The sequence below is a fragment of the Corythoichthys intestinalis genome, chromosome 19 (genome assembly GCF_030265065.1).
Source record: "Corythoichthys intestinalis isolate RoL2023-P3 chromosome 19, ASM3026506v1, whole genome shotgun sequence".
Taxonomy (NCBI): Eukaryota; Metazoa; Chordata; class Actinopteri; order Syngnathiformes; family Syngnathidae; genus Corythoichthys; species Corythoichthys intestinalis.
This window is the reverse complement of record NC_080413.1, coordinates 7311538-7333009: the sequence shown is the minus strand read 5'-3', so window position 1 is coordinate 7333009 and position 21472 is coordinate 7311538. Positions and strand designations below refer to the sequence as shown.

Here is a 21472-nt window from a genome sequence, read left to right as displayed (position 1 = left end):
CCCTCGTATAGAAACTAGAGGTGGGAATCTTTGACCACCTAGCGATTCGATTACGATTCAGAGTAGAGCTGTCCCGACTAGTCGACATAGTCGATGTCATTGATGACGTAAATCCGTCGACGAGCACAACATCCCGTCGACGGTTAATGAAGGGTTAAAAAAAATATATGTGTGGAAAGTTCAGAATGTCGGACGCTTGGTATGCACGCGGGGAAAGCGGCACAAAGCCAAAAAAAAGCGCACCAGAGAGTCCAAAACATTGACTTATTTTTAAAGAAACAAAGGAGGGTATACTGTTCTGTCTCTTCAATGCCAAGTTTGGCTGCATGTCGGCCGTGAATGATAATGACAGGAGATTGTAAGTCCATCTAACTAACTAATGACATGTATTATTAAAGTTGCTAAGCCTGTCGCGATATGCAATGAGTCCATTTATCGCATGATAAATAAAAATGAGGGCGGTCATTTTCATGGCTGCGTTTTATAGCTGCGCGCGCGTGCGTCCATTTGTGCGTGCGTGCTGATGGCATATGAGACTCCAGTTCTTTTCTCTCATCCACACGCTGTAGAATTACAGTTCAGACATACAAAATAAGAAAACACATCTATATTAAACACTACATACGTTAGCATTGCTACATTGAGGTGAATGGGGAAAAAAGACGACCTACTTTAGCCGGCTATTAAACAGGCAGCCTTCTCCAAAACTTGCAGTTAAAAGGTGACACTTCAAACATGAAAAATCACTGGTTAAAAGCATTTGCAAAAGGAAAAAAAATCTATTACTGACACCACATGCAATCACAAAAAGTGCTTTTTTGCGGAGTGTAAAGTTTAAATTAGCGGTTTAGCGAACGTACTTCCGGTGAGCATTTCAAAATAAAAGCATGTCATGTTCGTCATATAAATAACGATTTCTGGAGTTAATCCCACATACTTCAGATTCTACACTAAAATACCTTTAAAATGACACACTTTATGAAAAGTCTGATTGGCAATGAATAATTATTATAATACTATTATATATAGTACTACAGTATACTAGAATATTAATGCTAGGTATTTTTTTAAGAATTGTTTTGAATCATGTTGGAAAGGAGAAGTCAGTGTTCTGAATCTGTTTACATTCCATTCTTTTGCACAAGTTAATTCTATCAGCATTTGAAGTTATTGTTTATTTGTGATTTATTAATGTTATTATTTGTACTTCAATAAAGAATTTAAGTGTTCCAAAATGTTTTTGTGAATTGATAAGCGTCAACAAAAATTTCATTGCTAAATTAGTAAAAAATAAATAAATAAATAAACAAAATAAAAAAATTATAAGATTAGTCGACTAATCGTAAAAATAGTCAGCTGACTAATCGGGAGAAAATTAGTCGTTTGGGACAGCCCTAATTCAGAGGCTACGATTCGATTATAAATCGATTATTGATGACCGCCCAGACTATTAGCTGCTTTTAATGTTTTGTACATTAGTTACAAAAACTGTTTCTGTGAGAGGGATCCACGGATAGAAAGACTTGTGACTTTTTATATTGTGACTAAAGATTGCCATCTAGTGTATTTGTTGAGCTTTCAGTAAATTATACAATAGCCATACCCAAATGCATGATGGGAAGTGAAACCAACACTGTGCGTAGTGCTACCAATTGATGTATCTTCTCTGTGTTGGGAAATAACATAAGGTGTTAAGAAAAAGATCAATTGCTACCTTGCTTCCCCACATTGCTTCCCATGATATTTCTAATCGTAGGGAGAGGGAGTGTAAGGCTTTAGCCAATTAAAAAAAGGCTCCAAAGGCTGCCAAAATTCACTCTACTTAATTTACGCCACCTTTTATCTCACTATATAGGTAAAACGGCGCCATTACAGATTGAGCGAGACAATGCGTGAGTGGGTCATGCAGCGCATGCATTAATTGTGTTAAATATTTTAACGTGATACTTTTTTTTTTTTTTTAATTACCGCAGTTATCGGGATAAATTTGATAACCCTACCTTAAGCCTAAACTAAAAATTCTGGATGAGTAACATATTATGTCTGTAACGTTAAATAAAATTAGAAAACGATGTAATCAAAAAAATATATGTATATATATTTAAAAAAAGCATGGCCGATATTTTTTTGCCGATTCCGATACTTTGAAAATGACGTGATCGGACCCGATCGATCGGCTCTAGTATCAAGTTAACAGTTATAAACAATAAATAATATACTCAAATCCCTACTCTGTATCAGCAGCTTTAAACTACATTCAATCAATTTAATGTTTTGAATCAACCGTTGAAGTTGTTAAAATTGCTCCAGTTATTCCATGATTTCCTTTCTGTCTACTTTCGACATGTGAAAGTTTTAAAACTATTTTAAAGATAGATTCAAGTCAATATTTTGCCGATTTAGGATTATTTTAGATAAAAAAGTTAATTAGGTTCGCTTGGAAGGTTCGCTACAACAGCCTTGCAGGGAAGTCTACTGCTTAAAGATGGCGGCCGTTTACTAACGCCCGCATCTTGCTTTCTGTACATGTGCTGCTAACGCCACAGAGTCTGTTATTTTGCATCTAGTCCCATATAAATATGATATCTACTGTACCATTATGTGGACGTAGTTTGTAGCAGCTGTCTGCAGCAGTCAGGTATGCTGTTGTTTTTTTTTTATCTCGCGGCATGAGTTGAGCTAGAGCCGTGAGTCGAGCATTGTCATTACCCGAGGGGCCGGGTAATGACAAGCATGATGTTTAGCTCCTCTCGCTGCGTTCCTCATTGCATCCCGAAGACCTAGTGTGTTGTACTTCCGCTTTACTTGACATATTTCAATAATCGGATTTTGGATGTTTGTGAATCGTTCTCGAATCTTCCACGGCCGAATCGCGACTAATCTAAGAATCGGAAATTTTGCACACCTCTAATAGAAACCATGTTAATTATGCTACTTTTCTCCTGGTAAGCTTTCAAAAACGAACATGCCGATCACCAGTGTTGGGAATAACGCCGTTATGTAACATTCGTTCATTCGCTGCCATCCCTCCCACTTCAAACGGATTGGACGTCTACTAGCGATAAACGCATTCCAATTCACAGCAGAAGCTTGTTTTTCTGTTTATAAGTTGTTTGTAGAATATCCTAGAATGATTTCCTGACCAATGTATCGAAATTGTTGTCTCGCCCAGAGGTTGCGCTAGACTTTTTCGTTGTCTGTCATTTTGACTGACAGTGTCATAAAAATCCGGTCATAATCTATTTTTACCCATCACTTACATTTTTAAAATGATAATAATGACATATTCAATAGTATTTAGTTTTCATTCATTTTTAATTAATATTCTGTCCGAACAAGCTTAACAAGAGGCAAACAGACAGCGGAGTGCACCAATGAGCGACGGTCAGACGTGCAGTTAGCAAAGCGACGAGGGCAGGACGAGGGACTTGCGCGCGGAAGTAAACATACGAGGAGAACGGAGTTTATTCAACATGGCTAGCGCGAGACAGACTGTTGTCAATGTCTCGTGTCGATGTGTTTTAGCTCATTTAAAACTGAATTTACCGCGGATAGGAGCATATTCTCGGCTCTCCCGTTCGCCATCCGTGTTATAGAGACGACTTTCGGCGCGCAAGAGTGACGTTGCTCGTGAAGAACACGTCACGCAAATAAACAAATCTGATTTGTCGATTGATTTTGTACCTACTCGAGAGGCTGTGTCCCAGACTTTTCTCTCAGTGTTTGAAAAATACAGGGAGAACAGTCTGGCCGTGCCAGGCAAACACTCAGTTGCCTTGACATTTTTCCGAGTAAGGCCAACGACGTCATGCATCAAGAGAGACAATAGCTAATTAATATGCTCACTCGCCACCCTGTGGTCTGGGTAGGCATGTGCCGGTATGATATTTTGACGGTACGATAACCGTGAGCAAAAATACCGCGGTTTCACGGCATCATGGTATTGCAATTAAAGGTCCAAAAAATTTTGAGATGTATGGGTTAAAAAAAAATAACTTTTTTCCATTAAACTGGATTTTTTTTCAGACCATAGTTGCAAATTGGAACATGAATATATTGTTAAAATAAATAAATTATCAATAAAAAACATTTTAAATAAAATTAAACTAAATATAACCTATAGACTATACTTACAACCACAGTTCAAGTTGCTCAAGATTGGAGCAAGAACAAAATAATTTCTATAAAAAAGTAAAAACACTTCTGAATAAAAATTTATACTGCATGACTTTTTTTTTTTTGAGGGTGGAAAAGCTTAAGTGAAATTTCGCCATTTTCAGCCACTGTGTCAACTCTAGTCTCCATGATGTCATGCCTTTGTGTTAAAAAGAACATAAAGAATTCAAAAGTTAGTTAAAAATGTATAAGTTAGTTAAAATGTCAATATTGTTGTGGAAAGGTTTCATCTAAAAAAAAATGTTTTTTTAAACATTGGGAGTGAGACCTCTCCTTGATCCAGCGAACGTGGATTTGTGCTTAGGGCAAGATCATCTTTCGCAATTAGCGATCTTTGACACTATCACTTTTTCCCCTTCATTCAAGCTTGTTTTCTCACTCTGCGGCTGTCACACTCAACGAAGCTGCTCTCCCAGCTAAGCCTAGGCTAACACCCATCTTTGTAAGCTTTTAGTTAGTTTGTATATTGAATTTGAAAGGAAAATTGTATTTTGTTTTTGGCGAACTTTTTCCATGGTGCTAATCTGTTGAAGCTACTCACATGGAAAAATCTAATTGTACAACATTTTAAATGTATTCATTTTGTATATTACGCTTACCGCGATTTGAGAGCTCAATAAATAGAAGAACAGTACGCCTTATGTTTGGAGTATTTGTTTTTGGGTTAGCTCACTGGCGTCACTTTCACGCACAGCAACAAACGGGAGGGGGTGAGCGCTGCTGCGCCAAGCCGCTTCTGGCTGCATTTTTGACACAAGAAAAATAGCAAATACCGTACTACGGTCTGACGGAAAATTTTAGTGGTTTTGAAACCGCGACGTTTTCACACCACGGTAAACTGTGAAACCGGTAACCGGCACATGCCTAGGTCTGGGGTGTAAATTGCAACCTGTCAAAATGACGGATGGACTTCAGTTTTTTCCGTCACTGTTTTAAAAAACCGGTCAACGACGGAAAATATTCGGTTAACGCGACCCCTGGTCTCGCCATGTCATCAGATCACCGTTATCGTGAGCTTTGTATCGCAAATCGTATCGTGAGGTACCAAGAGGTTCCCACTTCTAATTGTCACACCCCTAGTGTTCGTAAACGAACTTTACAAAGATTGCATCACAACTACTACATAGGAATGTAATCATTAAGCATCATTCACTAGAAGCAGAAACTGCTCAACATACTATTCGTACACGCAAACACAAAAGATCAGATTTAACAAGCTGTCCTAAATAACTGTGAAATGGACACTTCTCATCACTTTCAAGCGCTGGTATGTGCTATATGTGCACGTATGTACAGTATGTACTTTACTGGCTGGCTGTCATCGGCGAGCAGGTCGTATGATTACACGCTTGGTCGTCTAAAATGATCAACCATCCGCAGTTCACAGTTAATCCAAAAGCTTTGAAGTTTTCATATTTGACCAAGTACGCACGCTATAAATTTCAAACGAGGGTTGAATTAGATGGCCTATTTTTTTCCCCCACATAAATCATTGACGATTTTCATTCATCATTGACGATGATTGTTTCTACTTTTTCAGGAGACAATAAGAGTTAAAGAAAGCTAAAGTTCAAAACAAGTTTAACCATTTAGAGTGCACTCATTGGCTGTCATTGACCGGGCTAGACGTCTAATAATGATCTCTGCCATGATTTTCTGACAGACCTCCCAGTTAACTCATTTGCTCCCAAAAACGTATACATTCACTCTATTTTTAATTGTTTCAGTGTCCCAAAGACGTATTTATACGTCTTTTACGTTGTTTTTTTTTTTTTTTTTTTTTTTTTTTTTTTTACAAGAGATATCTCTGGGTTCTGATTCAATTTAGCTCCAAAGCACAAAGCTTAAAATCCATTATAAAGTAATAAAACTGGCCACTGGAGGGCAGTAGCGCATTTGGTAAGACCCGCAACCCGATTTAACGGCAACGAGCGGACGGGCTGCATGGCCAGGGCGCCGGCGGAAGATGACCGAATGGAAAACAACCTAGAGGACGCCCGGGATGCCAGGCGCTGGACGACAGAGCCAAACGACCGGCACCACCAGTGCAGCGGACGATGCCATTGAGTCCGTGATGCTCGCCGAGCAGACCCCGCAGAGACTAAAAAAAAATCCATCTTTATGAGACAGGCGGCGATGACGCCACAACAGCGGCATCTCTCAGTTAGTTATGTGCAAATAAATTGTCACTTTGTTATCAAAAGCTCTATTTGTCTTGTTGTTTCTGTTATTTTGTAAAAGGAAAACATTATTCAGATGTTTGGGATGTAACAAAGTTATGTTTGAAATGTATGCTTTCACAAAAAGCTCAATTTCTCCGTTTTCCCATCAGAAATTGGAAAATTGTTCAAACTAAGCTATTTTATGATGCTGATTTCTAAAGAATGGAAAAAGATATGAACTTTTTTTCCTGCTGAAAGAAGAGAGTAATCTTTCTTTTGCTGGGTTCTATGTTTATATAGCAATAGAACAGAATTTTCTGTGGGCCTTGCAAAATCAGTCAAAATCCAGTAAAATGGCCTGGAAAAATGCAGCGAGAAATGGCTTGGAGTGGTCGCGCTCATCCCTCCCACTCCTGTTTTTACTCTGTCGGTGACACTGCTGCTGCTGTCGAAACTAAACCTGAGCCCCCCACACCTAAAAAAAGTTCCTAGTATTTCGGCTACCGAAAAAAACCAGACGGTCGCGGCTTAGAGGCGGAAGGACAGCCGACGTGCAGGCAAAACGTCCAACATCTAGCGGCATGAGTTGAACATGATATTTACTCTCGGTCAGTTCCTCATTGCACTCTGAAGACCGCGCCGACTGTGTTTTAGTTCCGCTTTACCTGGTATAATTCAATAATTGGAATTTGGATGTTTGTGAATCGTTCTCGAATCTTTTACGGCTGAATCGCAAATAATCTAAGAATCGGAAATTTCGCACGCCTTTAGAAAAGACTAGTGATGCATGATAATACATTTTTCAACCGATATCAATAACCGATAATTTCCTGCCCCTTCCACCCGATAGCCGATAATGTCACGCTGATAATTCTATTCAAACATGTATGTAAAATTTTAAAGTATACAAAGATCAAATGTTACTGTGCAAAAATGTAATTTAGTGCTATTTTTTTCCACATCAAATGTGAACAAGTAGTAAATTCCAACAACTAAACAATGGCAATGACGTTGTGTAATGGTAATGGCAACAATTACTTAGAAAGTAAACACCCAAGTTGCACAAAAATGCCTTTAAAAGTAAGCCATTCCTAACATATATCACATTACTACACTGCAAAAACGCCTCCTTAAAACTAGCAGAATTGGACAAAACTGTTGATTGCGCACATTTGGAGGCTAAATCAAGTATATAATTATCGGATATCACTATCGGTTGAATTTCGTTTTATCTGGATTATCTGTGTGACGTCATAATTGCCATTATCGGCCGATAATTCTCGGTGACCGATATTATCGTGCATCGCTAGAAAAGACCCATATGATTGGACATCTATGACCGTCAATGGTAGCCAATCAGTTAATATTGTGACCTACATCACCAAAAATATCCCATATAAAGTTTTCAGAAGAGTTAATGTTGAAGAAAAGTGACATAATTAAAGTGCAATTCTGTCTGAAATATATTTATCCATCCCCTTATTTGTACTGTCAGCCATCAAATACAAAGTCATAACTTCTCTCTTTCTGATGGAATAATATATTGAATAACTAATTGATAGATTTCCTTTTTGGCAAAAAAAAAAAAAAAAACACCACCAAAATAATAATTTTAAAAAATGTTTTTCAATCCTCCACTATAATTATAAAAAAAAAAAAAAAAAAAAAAAAAAAAAAAAATTAATTTAATGTCTTGATTTTTTTTTCAGATCCTTAAAACAATCTGAAAATCCTGCTAAATTTTATGATTCCACATATATTTTTTGGGCTGTGCAACAATGCTTCATGAGGCCACATATGCCCAATGCTAGTCATTGAAATGGTAGGAAAAAAATACAACGCACGTAGCACAGCTTCTGCATCTGACAAGTTCACCCCCCACAAAACTTAGAAATGGCATTTTATGAAAAGCACCTGCCAGCCAGGACGAGACCACCTGGCGACCAGGACTGTGGGTTAACATTGGTGGGAGCCAGGGGAAGGAAGGAAGGAACACGCTTAAACACTTACGACATTGTCCTTCTTAATCTTCTCAATGTACATTCAAACTTTCAATAGGTCCCACTTCATTATTTAAGCTCCTTTGGGGCCCTGCGTGACGTCGGGAACCCGGCTGGGAATGCGAGGCAGAGGCTGGGATGCCTGCCTGGTTTCTATAGAGCTGACTGACGTGCTTATTTACTAACTCAAACTGTTAAAACACAAACGCACTCATGAAGAGCTGCGCCCTTCATAGCTTTAAAATACAATAACAGAGTTTTAAAAGTGTGATATTTTCACCCAAAATGACTGCCAATATTCAATACAAGTAGCATTTATTCTTGCAATTTGATTTACCGTATTTTTCGGACTATAAGTCACACCTGAGTATAAGTCGCACCAGCCACAAAATGCCCAACGAAGAGGAAAAAAACATATCTAGGTCGTTTTCATTCTGAAGACTGCATCTTTATGACCATTGTTGTTAATTTTACTTTAAAAAAGTAATTAATTACAGTTACAAATTAATTCTCCCAAAAAGTAATTTAGTAACTCAGTTACCTGAATGTAAGAGTAATTAGTTACTTGGCAAAGTAACTGGTGTTAACTTTCACGTTTTTTTTCCATTTATAAAAACAAACATAGTAACCTTTGCTATGTTTGGAAGTCATATAATGTTGTAAATCAACCATTAAAGTTGTTAAAATTGCTCCCATTTTTGCATTAGTTCACTTCTGTCTGCTTTCGACATGTGAAAGTTTTAAAACTGTTTCATCATTTAAAGATAGATTCAAGTCAAGATTTTGCCGATTTAGGAGTATTTTATATAAAAGGTTACTTGGGTTCACTAGGAAGGTTCACTACAGCAGAGCCTTTCTGAGAAGTCTACTGCTTTAAGATGGCGGCTGTTTACCAACGCCGGCAGGTGTATCATTTCGCATGTAGCTCATATAAATATGATATCTAGCGTAGCATCATGTGGGCATAGTTTGTAGGCTGTCGGCTACAGTCAGGTATTATTGGAACCATCTAGCCTAGCATCGCGTTTGCAACGGCGTCACAACTCCCTCTTTCCCACTCCCGCTCTTCTTTCTCCGTGTCTCTGACTTTTCTCACGTCATTCTACCAACGTAGTAACGCATAGTAACGGTGACAAAATCCGAACGGAGAATAAAAAAAAAAACGTAATGCACGAAAAACGTACAGATTTTGAACGTACAGCATACACATTTAAAAATCAGTGCTCACTTGTACAAATTACGCCGAAACCATACAACTTGACAGGTATGCATCAGTGTCACTCCAAAACACCAAAATAACATGTGAAACGATATAATGTGTTAATTTCACATATAAGTCGCTTCAGAGTTAAAGTCGCACCCGGAGCCAAACTATGAAAAAAACTGTGACTTATAGTCCGAAAATACGGTATTTATCCGAATCAAAATCCAGTGATAATTATGAACTTATATATGAAGTCTAGGAATGTGCAAGTCAAGGTAGAGTGGGGCAAATAAGTATTTAGTCAACCAACAATTGTGCAAGATCTCCTACTTGAAAAGACTACAGAGGCCTGTAATTGTCAACATGGGTAAACCTCAACCATGAGAGACAGAATGTGGGGGAAAAAAATCAGAAAATCAAATTGTTTGATTTTTAAAGAATTTATTTCCAAATTAGAGTGGAAAATAATTATTTGGTCACCTACAAACAAGCAAGATTTCTGGCTGTCAAAGAGGTTTAACTTCTTCTCACGAGGTCTAACAAGGCTCCACTCGTTACCTGTATTAATGGCACCTGTTTTAACTCATTATCAGTACAAAAGACACCTGTCCACAACCTCAGTCAGTCACACTCCAAACTCCACTATGGCCAAGACCAAAGAGCTGTCGAAGGACACCAGAGACAAAATTGTAGACCTGCAGCAGGCTGGGAAGACTTATTCTGCAATAGGTAAAGCGCTTGGTGTAAAGAAATCAACTGTGGGAGCAATTATTAGAAAATGGAAGATATACAAGACCACTGGTAATCTCCCTCGATCTGGGGCTCCATGCAAGATCTCACCCCGTGGCGTCAAAATGATAACAAGAACGGTGAGCAAAAATCCCAGAACCACACGGGTGGACCTAGTGAGAGCTGGGACCACAGTAACAAAGGCTACTATCAGTAACACAATGCGCCGCCAGGGACTCAAATCCTGCACTGCCAGACGTGTCCCCCTGCTGAAGCCAGTACATGTCCAGGCCCGTCGGCGGTTCGCTAGAGAGCATTTGGATGATCCAGAAGAGGACTGGGAGAATGTGTTATAGTCAGATGAAACCAAAATAGAACTTTTTGGTAGAAACACAGGTTCTCGTATTTGGAGGAGAAAGAATACTCAATTGCATCCGAAGAACACCATACCCACTGTGAAGCATGGGGGTGGAAACATCATGCTTTGGGGCTGTTTTTCTGCAAAGGGACCAGGACGACTGATCTGTGTAAAGGAAAGAATGAATGGGGCCATGTATCGAGAGATTTTGAGTGAAAATCTCCTTCCATCAGCAAGGGCATTGAAGATGAGACGTGGCTGGGTCGTTCAGCATGACAATGATCCCAAACACACAGCCAGGGCAACAAAGGAGTGGCTTCATAAGAAGCATTTCAAGGTCCTGGAGTGGCCTAGCCAGTCTCCAGATCTCAACCCTATAGAAAATCTGTGGAGGGAGTTGAAAGTCTGTGTTGCCCAACGACAGCCCCAAAACACCACTGCTCTAGAGGAGATCTGCATGAAGGAATGGGCCAAAATACCAGCAACAGTGTGTGGAAAGCTTGTGAAGAGTTACAGAAAACGTTTGGCCTCCATTATTGCCAACAAAGGGTACATTACAAAGTATTGAGATGAACTTTTGGTATTGACCAAATACTTATTTTCCACCATGATTTCCAAATAAATTCTTTAAAAATCAAACAATTTGATTTTCTGTTTTTTTACCCACATTCTGTCTCTCATGGTTGAGGTTTACCCATGTTGACAATTGCAGGCCTCACTAATATTTTCAAGTGGGAGAACTTGCACAATTAGTGGTTGACTAAATACTTATCTGCCCCACTTTACATACACTTACAAACAATTTACATGAGAACACAAACACGCCTCCACGGTTAGCCATCAGTCTACTAACGACTGTTTCCATGCTTTTAAAATAACTTAGCACTTCTTCAATAAAGTAGCTTGATACTGCAAGCCAAATTAAGCCACAGGAAAAAAACTGACAAATCAATAAAACACTCCAATTGAAATTCTTAGTATTGTTAATTGTATAAAATATATGTGCATAGATACTCACCCTGTTATCGTGTAGTGTACACTAAATTGCCGTTTAAATACTTAATTCGCACATTTATTCGTTTTTCTTTTGCAACAGGCTCTTCCACATTGGAATGACTGTGCAATTAGCTTTTTTTAATTTCTGAATGGATTAAAACTACCCTGCTGACGTGTAAATGATGTTGCAAAGCTTTGACTCCTATGACATGTCACTAACGTAAAGGATAAAAGGGCTAATTATCGTTTCAAACTTATCTTTTGTCTTAGATTCACAGTTCTTTTATATCATAGAACACCGTCTTACGCAATTTTTCCGTTTACTAGCTTCTTTTTAAAATACTGTTTGATCTCCAATTGGGGCACGAGTCCTGAAAGACATGCAAAGTTGACTGCAAGGTTTTGCGGTACTTTTCTAGAAAACCCTGGGGGTTGGTGCAATCCGTGAGAATGCTCAGTCACTGTTGCTAAGGCCCACCCTCACGGATATAGGACATATGGAACGTATACACGGCCTCGGTTAAATAAGGCTGCACTGCACCCGCTGACTCCCCGCTCGCCCGCTTGCACGATCAGTCGACTCACATGAATAGTTCCGATTGGCGAACGCGTCGTGCGTGAGGTTGGGTTTTGGGTCAGTGCGTTCACGGTTTAATCAATGGGGAAACTGATTTGGCCGTTAGTGTGCAATTGATGAACGACAACATGCACAAGGACCCGATGCACATCTCATTGCATCATTGAGCTCACCGATTATATTTTCTCACCGTCCTGTCCGAATGCATAATTTACACATAGGAAATTATTCAAAACGGCACGCGTCCAGGTTTCCCTTTTCTGGGAGCTTTCAGATGAGGTCTCAACTGTTTTCAACTTGGCGGTACTTGGCATAAGACGACAAAGATAAAGACTGACCTTAAATGGAAATTAAATCATTGGCTGGCATTAAAGTGCATGTGACACGAAAAAGCATGTTTATTTCATAATACACGCGGTATTTTATGCTCCTGAATGATATGGACCGCTTGGATGTGTGTGGAAGCGATCGCTATATTTATTTAGTTTTTTGAATCCCGCGGCATGAAAATGAGTGACTTCCGGCTTCGGTCTTGCATTGAGGAGGAGGGCGCTGTGGCGTGTACGGGTGAAGGCATCCTCTTCACTAAACAGCGGTACTGTTGTGTATGAGGACTAAGGATTCAGCTGATTTTGTGGATTAATACGTTTATTTTGCGCATCACGCCAGCCAAACAGCTGCAGAAAAACCTTGCTTTATGAGGGAGAGGCGTGTGCGCCTTTTTGGAGTTTGAAAAGGTTCCCATTCGCCGTGGATATATGCCAAAACAAGCCCTACTACTGTGGGACCATTGGACTTACAAGGAAGAGAGTAAACATCTTGTTTTGTATTATGTCACATACGAATACAGCGATTACAAAGTAAACACAACTTTCTTTAAATAAAGGACTACTTACGTTTGATCATTGATAGGCATGTAAAAAGCTCTCTTCGTGCACATTGGCTGCACGTTAGCTGCACAACAACTGCAGCCGCCCTCCTCCGGGGAACGAACTGTAAATTGCTCTCCGCCTGGCGGTTTGCCGATCCGCGAAGACAATCGACAACCCAGTCGTCATGTCAAATAATCCGGGCTAGTTATGTGTGATTTTCCGCTTCGAAGACTTTGAAACATCACTCGGTTCGCGTTAACATGTCGGCTAACTGTCACGCCTCTTGGTTTGTTTACATTCTCCAAAGCCGGGAAAGGGAAATGACATATGTCCGATTTAGGTGTCATAAAATATCGTTCGGGAGGTGCGACAGTAAAGGTGAAGTCGACAGTTTTGCCCAATATGGAGTAATTTTGCCATGTCGTCCTAAATAAGTGCATTTTTATTATTTCATATTCCATTTAGCACAAGACTGTTATTTGTCATGACCATGCTATTTATTAGGCAGTTGGGGAAAATACTTGGATAAAAAGAATATACTGTAGAAAATATTGAAGTAAAGAGACAGAAACAATGACATTTTGCAGCTCTCTTCGTCGCGTTTTCCTCGTTGTGAATAGTTCCCCCTCGACGGGCTGACTGGCCCTTCTCAAGCCATTTATTTAGCTATTGGGGAAAAATACTTGGATAAAAAGAATATCCTGTAAAAATATTGGAGTAGAGAGACTGACAATGACATTTTGCGGCTCTCTTCGTCGCGTTTTCCTCGTTTTGAATAATTCCCCCTGAATGGGCTGAATAGTAAAACCGATGAGCCCAGTCACCCGCTGACGTCATCCACCTGTTGGGGACGCTAGAGCCCTATAACGGTAGGCGTGGCTAACCGGCAGATTAAAAAACTAATTTCTCGTCATCTGCGCTTTGCGAAATTGTTGTATATAGTCGAATCGTCTCAAAATATGATTCTAATTCACATAATAATGCTAGTTAAGACTTTTTTTCTCCTGTTGTATGCTCTTTAATGATTAAGACGTACAATCCATTTTGACTGGAAAGGGCGAATCGAAGAATGACATTGAAAGATGACCATTCAAAGTCAGGCCTCAAAATTTACCATAATTTTCACACTAAAGGCGCACCTGACTGTAAGCCACTACGCACCAAATTTCACACGAAAATGGCATTTGTTAACTCATTTGCTCCCAAAAACGTATAAATACATTCTATTGTATTGTATTGTATTCTATTGTATGTTTCAGTGTCCCAAAAGCGTATTTATACGTCTTTTACGTTTGTGTTTTGTTTTTGTTTTTTTCTCCAAAAAAGGCATCTCTGGGTCGTGATTCAATTTACCTCCAAAGCACAAAGCTGAAAATCCATTTTAAAGCAATAAAACTGGCCACTGGAGGGCAGTAGCGCATTTGGTAAGACTCACGCAATTCAACGGCAACGAAAGACCAAACCGCACGGGCGGCCGCCGGCAGAACACGACCGAATGGATGCCAGGCGGCGGACGACCAAGCAGAACAAACAGTAGGAGGCCCGGGATGCCAGGCGCTGGACGACCGACGTTGCGTTCGTGCTGCTCGCGAGCAGAGCCCGCAGGGACTCAAAAAAATTCATCTTTATGAGACAGACGGCGATGAGGGAAAAGTTTAACCGGCTGTCGCAGCCAGAACAGCATCATCTTTCAGTTAGTTATGTGGAAAAAAATTGTTACTTTGCTATCAAAAGCTCTATTTGTCTTGTTGTTTATCTTATTTTTTAAAAAGAAAACATTATTCAGATGTTTGGGATGTAACTAAAGCAAAAAATAGCTGTGTATAAGTCAAAGTTATGTTTGAAATGTATGCTTTCACAAAAGGCTCAATTTCTCGGTTTTTTCATCAGAAATTGGAAAATTGCTCAAGCTAAGATATTTTCTAATGCTGATTTCTAAAGAATGGAAAAAGATATGAAATAACTTTTTTTCTGCTGAAAGAAGAGAGTCTAGTCTTTCTTTTGGTGGGTTCCATGTTTATATAGCAATAGAACTTAGAACAATAGAAAATAGAATTTTCTGTGGGCCTTGCAAAATCAAACAAAATCCAGAAAAACAGCACAAAAATACACACGGTCCCAGGCTTCAACTGGGACCGTGAGCTTTGGTCAGATGAGACCAAGATTGAGCTTTTTGGCAACAAACACTAAGTGGGTCTGGCGTGCCACGAAAGATGCGCATGCTGAAAAGCACCTCATACCCACTGTGAAGTATGGGGGTGGGTCAGTGATGTTGTGGGGCTGTTTCTCTTCCAAAGGCCCTGGGAACCTTGTTAGGGTGCATGGCATCATGAATGCTTTGAAATACCAGGACATTTTAAATCAAAATCTGTTGCCCTCTGCCCGAAAGCTGAAGATGGGTCGTCACTGGGTCTTTCAGCAAGACAATGACCCTAAACATATGGCCAAATCTACACAGAAATGGTTCACCAGACACAAAATCAAGCTCCTCCCATGGCCATCTCAGTCCCCAGACCTTGTTTTGTTGGCAAAAGGGGCTTGTACAAAGTATTAACACCAGGGGTGCTAATAATTGTGACACACATTATTTGATGTCAAATAATTATTTCTTTATGTGGAATTTTTTCCCCACTGAATACATGCACTTGGATTGAAGGTTGGATTTTTCTCTTTTTTTCCATTAAGGTCCCATATTATTTGAATTTAAAAAATTATTAGAAGCTAAAAAACACATCTTAACCAGGGGTGCCAATAATTATGGAAGGGCACTGTATTCTGTCAGTAAAAGTAATGGACAGAACCGATCTTAACGCCTTAAAAAATTATTCATTCATTTTCCATGCCGCTTTTTCCTCAAATATTTCAGATTTTTCAGGAAACAAAGGACAATTTTGACGAATACTTATATTTACAATCAATTTTTGTTAAAAAAATTACTGTAAGATAGTGACGATTTACCTGTAAGATATTACGGTTCCCATTTGATTCACAATTTAATCAACCAAATGACGAGTCTCATCTCCAAAAACTTACATCTCAAGGCACCACCGAATGCTTTAAAAACGGACTATAATGCTTTCACATATGAATTAGAGGCGTGCGAAATTTCCGATTCTTAGATTATTCGCGATTCGGCTGTGGAAGATTCGAGAAGGATTCACAAACATCCAAATTCCGATTATTGAATTATACCAAGTAAAACGGAGATAAACAGTCAGCGCGGTCTTTGGGACGCAATTAGGAATGAACCGAGAGTAAATATCATGTTCAACTCATGCCGCTTGATTAAAAAACAATCATACCTGACTGGGGCCGACAGCCGCTACATACAACGCCCAGTTGCTAGTTGCTACAAACATACGGCTACAGTAGATATCATATACAGTGGGGAGAACAGGTATTTGATACACTGCCAATGGGTTTGCCCATTGGCAGTGTATCAAATACTTGTTCTCCCCACTGTATATGTAGAACTACATGCAAAATGACAGACGAGGGCAGTGTTAGAACATGTATTATTGAACCGAGATGCGAAATGACAGACTTTCCGGCATTAGTAAACAGCCGCCATCTTAAAGCGATAGACCTCTCTAGAAGGCTCTGTTGTAGCGTACCTAATTAGCTTTTCATCTAAAATACTCCTAAATCGGCAGAATCTTGTCTTGAATCCATCTTGAAATGATGAAACAGTTTAAAACTTTGACAAAAGTAGACAGAAGGGAAATTATGAAATAACGGGAGCAATTTTAACAGCTGTAACAGTTGATTCACAACATTAAATTAATTGAATGTAGTTTAAAGCTGCTGATACAGAATGGGGACTGGAGTATTTTATTTACTGTTATTTTTGTATATTTGTTTACTGTTATATGCTAACTTGATACTGAAATAGTAGTTTGGTTTAGCCTGAGAGGATTTTTGAACAATTTTGGAATTTTGGGGGGGGTGCATCAATGATCGTTTTATAATCGAATCGGAGCCTCTGAATTGTAATCGTAATCGAATCGTTAGGTGCCCAAAGATTCCCAGCTCTAATATGAATACATACTGTTGTTGAGGAAATTCCTGTCCATGCATCCAGGCGGAAATCATTGTTTAAACATTAAGAACAATGTAAAGCCTTGGAGGAAAAAAACACATTCATTTTAATGCTGGGAAGTTTTATAACTTCGATGAAAGATCTAAAAAAAAAAAAACATATTTGTCTCAACAAACAAAGACTATATGAGAAGTATTACATTACAAGACTCCCTCCCTCACTTGTTAACACACTGATTCCCTTGCAGACTTATTATTCTACATGAATATTCATCATCGGAATCGTTAATAGAACCCGGCTGGTGTGCGTGTTGCGCATGTGCACGCGTCCTGGACTGAACCCTTCGCAGGGGCGTTAGGACGTTCAAGGGATGAGATTAACGTAGGGACACGTAATCTTGAAAGGCTTGAAAATCTAATTGGGAGCCTATTATGGATACCGTTACTTCAGCCGGCTATGCATTTTGTTTATCTAGACGGAGATTCTCTCGTGACTGACAAACCGCATCAACTGTCCCTTATTGCTTTGGTTACCAGCTAATTTAAAGTTGCATACATTTGAACTTTTAATAAACTTTGGTATCTGTGTTGCTTTTATCAATGATGAAGACAACAAAAATATTTCAACTAACACTTTTTATATAACGATGAGACGATAAAAAGCTAAAATTCTGTTTTCTGTTTCTTTTACGGTAAGCTCGTAAATTGGGGGTCAACCAGTCCAAAACTTGCAAAAAAAAACACTTTCAAAAAAAACGTTAAATTCATAGCAAAAGTCTGCTAGCTTAAATACTATAGAATGTTAACAATTTATTTACAATGCTCTTAACAGATCGTTAAAACACATTCTCATAAAAAAAATTAAAAAAAACAAACAAACAAACAAAAAAATGGGTAAATATATTAGCAAAAACAAAACCATATGTTGGTCTTAACAGGGAGCAGCTGGATTCAGCCATGTGTAAATGAGTTACGTCATATTCAATGTTGCCACTAGAGGGCAGTATATCGACCCAAATCAATAAAATGCCAACACTTTCAAAACAAACGATGACAACGCCACTAATTCATTGAATACTCGAAGCAGCAAAATTTAATTGGAAGCTTTTCCTCATCGAATTACTCGAGTTAATCGATTAACTAATTGGCATAGCATTTGTGTTCGCGTTAGCAATAGGCTAATGCTAACGTCCTCATTTTTTTTTTTTTTTTTAACATACAGTTCACATAGAGTTTGTGGTGTCCAGGTGGGTATAATTACCGTATTTTTTGGACTATAAATTGCAGTTTTTTTCGTAGTTTAACTTGTACTCAGGAATGACTTATGAGTGAAATTATTAACACATTATTATTTCATTTCACATGTTATTTTGGTGTTTTGGAGTGACACTGATGGTTTGGTACACTTGTTAGCATGTTCTTTATGCTATAGTTATCTGAATACCTTTTAATAGCTATGTTACATTAACATACCAGCCACGTTCGCATTTCGTTGTACATGCATCGTGTATTATTATCATACTGTACACTTATTCAGCATGTTGTTCCCTATTGTATTTCTATTTTAAATTGCCTTTCAAGATGTTCTGTGTGTTGGATTTTATCAAGTAAATTTCCCCAAACAATGCGACTTATACTCCGGTGCAACTTATATGTTTTTTTTCATCTTCATTGGGCATTTTATGGCTGGTGCGGCTTATACTCGGGTGCGACTTATAGTCCGAAAAATACGGTAACTGAAAATAATGTACTGTTTTCCTGCTGAGTATGTGGCATTGTCCTTGTAGACGCTACAATATGTGCTCGTCTGTCAATGTTCGAAAATTCAAGTTGGAAACCTTTATTTATTTTTGTATTTTTGGAATAAAAGTTTTTAATTTTACAGCCGAAAACATTTTTAGTAAGGGTCGACTAAAACTAGACGAAGACAAACACATTTGAAACGACTCAAATATGACTAACACAAATGAGTATTATCGTCCAAAGACTGAGACGAAAATTAAAAGTGCTGCCAAAAACAACAGTTTGGTATCTTTGCGGTTAGTTAAGTCTTTCACTGCCATTGACGGTGATTGACAATGAGTTTATCACGAGTAGACGTCCATTCAATTTGAAATAGGAGGGTGGCAGCATTTGTTATCACTGCCATCCCTCCCACAAAAATAATTTCACCAGTAATTGACAAATCATATATTTTGTATTGAAGTGAGCCCCGCTGTTACCTCCTCAAGAAATACTTTGTTTATAAATATTACGCGATGCTCGGTTACTATCATTCGGTACTAAAGAGAAGTAGTCACACTCAACGGGCTACCTAGTGGTTTGACAATGGTATTGAAAACACATGTGACGACTGGATCGGATGGGACCTTGTGATCAAATCCGATACTCCAAAAATAGCCGTATCGGGCGGCAAGACTGAATATCGTATCTAGACATCACTACTCATCAGTTTTCAATACAACATACGTGGTCTAGGTCTCCAGGGACTGAGTCATGTGGCAGCCGGCCGTGTCCTGGGCAAGATGGCGGCGACCAGTCAGCGCGGTGGGTGGGGTTTCGAGTAGACAAGAGGCGAGGGGGTTACGGTCGCGTTACGGTCCCTCCGTCACATGGCATCATCGCGGGTGCAGTGAAGATTACTGCACCTGGAAATGAGTAAAACACAAAACAAACATTAGATAAAATCTTGGAACTTCCTTACAGCTGTTTCTTCTTTCTTGTATACCGTATTTTTCGGACTATAAGTCGCAGTATTTTCATAGGTTGGCTGGGGGTGCGACTTATACTCAGGAACGACTTATGTGTGAAATTAATAACACATTAGGATATCATTTCACATGTTATTTTGGTGTTTTGGAGTGACAGTGATGGTTTGGTAAACTTGTTAGCATGTTCTTTATGCTATAGTTATCTGAATAACTTTAACGCGTTCTGCCTTTGGCAATGTCGGTTCAATTGTATTATTGACTTTTTTATATTGAAATGCATGCTTTTACTTTGTGGCGCTTTCACGCCCACGTGGGGGCGCACTCGCACTTGTTTACGTGAAGAAGAGCGCTCACATGCCAGAAGACGGACAGCTACGTAGCTCTGAGTGAGTGGGCGAGTTAGCGAGAGAGAAACACGGCTGCGAACCTACGTTCATTGTTTATGCTTGTAAAATATCTCTACAGAGGCAACACCTGTGTGAATCATCTTTTCTGTTGCTGTTGTTGTGTTTTTCACCCGCGATCGGACACTTAGAGCCAGTTGTGTGGTTGAACGATGTGCTAATGCTAGCGAACGCATGCTAACCGTTTGTGTCATTGCTGTAATAGCACCTAATTATCATTTATTTACGTCGATGCGAACCTGCTTGGTATCGAGGACGAAATTGATTCAGTAAAATTATACGGATGTCCAGCATCGTCATTTGGGAGTTTAGCTCGCTGTATAGCCAGGACCGAGCCGTAGCATCCTGGTGAGGACAGTATATTCCTATTTCCTTGTTCATGCACTGTACTCTTATTCAGCATGTTTTTCTCGATTGTATTTTTATATTAAATTGCCTTTCAAGATGACATATCTGTTCTATGTGTTGGATTTTGTCAAGTAAACTTCCCCCAAAAATGCGACTTATACTCCGGTGCGACTTATACTGTATATGTTTTTTTCTCTTCGTTGGGCATTTTATGGCTGATGCGACTTATACTCAGGTGCGACTTGTAGTCCGAAAAATATGGTACATGAAGATTCTACATATCCTGCATGAAGATCCTAGCTTTTGTTCTGATAATGACATTTCTATCCATTCAAAAAACCTGACTCGAAGTCATTGACTTTGTACACTTTACTTCCTGGCAATCCCATCAACATTCTCGTACGTCCTTGATACGCTGCCGTATTTCTTCCAACACATCACAGAGCTTTTATGGTTCTTTATTGAGCTAATTACAGCAGCCCAGGCCTGTAATTACATCTGCATGCGTGCTTTCTCCCACTTAATGGAAACTATGTGATGCTTTGCTTCGGAACTTTTTGGTGAATGTGAACTTTATTCATCAGACTAACCTGATTGACTCAAGTGATTGAATTGGTGTCATTCTGTAACTTGATTTCTTTTCAGGCCTAATGAAGGTTGTTAGGTACTAGAACTCATACTGAAAGGTACTTGTCGTTAAGACAGGCTTCTTAGGTAATGATTAATGCAAAAGGCAGTAAGATATATATTTCTGAAATGACAAATCGTTCTTATAACCCTTAATTATATGGTATTAAATCAATCAATACTGCTTGCATTGCATTAGACTACCGTAATTTTTGGACTATAAGCCGGTACTATTATCCCTCATTTTGAATCCTGCGGCTTATGGTTCAG

At 39.0% G+C, this 21472-nt stretch overlaps 1 protein-coding gene across 2 annotated transcripts in view; it reads right to left on the bottom strand.

The window, feature by feature from the left end:
* ncoa1 (nuclear receptor coactivator 1) overlaps window positions 1–21472 on the bottom strand; it is a 93298-nt gene that overhangs the window by 48056 nt on the left and 23770 nt on the right. Inside the window, exon 2 of one of the 2 annotated variants that reach the window (XM_057822227.1) lies at window positions 19582–19760. The gene's annotated coding sequence lies outside the window, so the exon portion shown is untranslated. Of the gene's footprint in view, window positions 1–11647; window positions 16329–19581; window positions 19761–21472 lie in introns of those variants that run through there. The other variant, XM_057822228.1, reaches the window with a different exon arrangement.